Source organism: Oryzias melastigma, linkage group LG18 (genome assembly GCF_002922805.2).
Source record: "Oryzias melastigma strain HK-1 linkage group LG18, ASM292280v2, whole genome shotgun sequence".
Taxonomy (NCBI): Eukaryota; Metazoa; Chordata; class Actinopteri; order Beloniformes; family Adrianichthyidae; genus Oryzias; species Oryzias melastigma.
The window spans coordinates 2,646,733-2,648,724 of NC_050529.1; positions in this window are offsets into that span (position 1 = coordinate 2,646,733).

The following is a 1,992-nucleotide window of genomic DNA, read 5'->3' on the forward strand; positions in this document are numbered from 1 at the left end:
AAAAAAAAAAAAAAAGTTTTGAAAAAGAGCTTATTTATTTGTGACATAGAAAAAATCCAATGGACCACAAGCTCCCTGCTCTGCTCCATTCTGATGGATCCACTTGCAGACGAATAGACAAACATGGACCAAGGAGTCTAACCCGTGCACGAGTCAGAGGGTGCCGAACGAAACCCTGTGGCACAGTGAAAGTGAGGCCCGGCGTGTGCCAGCTGCGGTCGGATCCCGGGCCGACCTCTGTCCTGGGCGTCTGGGGAGCTGGAGCCTGAGCGTGTGCGATAGGACCCGAAAGATGGTGAACTATGCCTGGGCAGGCCGAAGCCAGAGGAAACTATCCTGACGTCCAAATCGGTCGTCCGATCTGGTCATAGAGGTGAAAGACTAATCAAACCATCTAGTAGCTGGTTCCCTCCAAAAACTTGAAGTCTCACAGTTTTATCTGGTAAAGCGAATGATTAGAGGCCTTGGGGCCGAAACGATCTCAACCTATTCTCAAACTCTAAATGGGTGAGAAGCCCGACTCGCTGGCTTAGAGTGTCGAATGCGAGCCGCCTAGTGGGCCACTTTTGATGAGCAGAACTGGCGCTGTGGGATGAACCGTAAGCCGGGTTAAGGCGCCCGATGTCGACGCTCATCAGACTCCAGAAAAAGTGTTGGTTGACATAGACAGCAGGACGGTGGCCGTGGAAGTCGGAATCCGCTAAGGAGTGTGTAACAACTAAACTAACCCTGAAAATGGATGGAGCTGGAGCGTCAGGGCCATACCCAGCCACGAAGTTTAGGATGTGACGAGTAGAAGGGCCACTGCGGAAGCCTGGGGCGCGAGCCTGGGTGGAGCCGACGTGGGTGCAGATTTTGGTGGTAGTAGCAAATATTCAAGGCGATGGCCTCTGTCGACCCCAGCCGATCGAAAGAGAGTCAGGTTCAGATCCCCGAACCAGGAGTGGCGGAGAAAGGCGCCGCAAGGTGTCCAGTGTGGTAACGCAAGCGAACCCGGAGAAGCCGGTGGGAGCCCCGGGGAAAGTTTTCCTTTCTTCGTGAAGGGGAGGGGGCCCTGGAATGGGTTCGCCCCGACAGAGGGGCCTGTGCCCTGGAAAACGTTGCGGTTCCGGCGGCGTCCGGTGAGCTCTCGCTGGCCCTTGAAAATCTGAGGGAGAGGGTATAAATCTCGCGCCAGGCCGTACCCATATCCACAGCAGGTCTCCTAGGTGAACAGCCTCTGACATGTTAGATAATGTTAGAATAACCAGCCCAGTGGCCTTGTGGTAGAGTGTCCACCCTGAGACTGGAAGGTAGTGAGTTCAAATCCAGGCTGAGTCATACCAATCACTGTAAAAATGGGGCCCAGTGCCTCCCAGCTTGACACTCAGCATCAAGAAGTTGGATTGGGGGGTTAAACCCCCAAATGGTTGCTGAGCGCGCCTGTGTCTGCAGCTCACCGCTCCCCCAGGGGATGGGTCAACTGCGGAGAACAAATTTCACACACCTAGGTGTGTGACAATTAATGAGACTTTAACTTCAGTCCCATGTATGTCTTTGTTTTCTTTATCCAAGCTGGTATCTGGATCTAAACTGTACGGCTGCATCGCTCCAATATTGCTCGCCATTTGTTTTTGCATGAGTAATGTTAAGTTGGGGTTGTGAGGGGCTGCAATAGTGGAAGAGAGTGTAAACAGAGAGCTCTTGGTTATGGAGAAGGAAAGGGTCAACGGTACCGCCTACAATTCAGAGGCAAATTTCTAATGAACTACTGCTGCTCTGCAGAAGCTATGTCTTAGAAAACACCACAAGTTTTTAGTCTAAAAACAGCATCACCCTAATTAAAAAAAAAAACACTGCAAATCCATTTACAACAGCTCAAAAGATGATCAGAGTGGATCTTTAAAAGCCAAAAAGATACCAATCAAACTATATTTAACACAAGGATGTGAGCATATACTGTATATTTTGGAATGTGGAGAAATTCCACATCTTCACTGGTTTGTTTTCTTC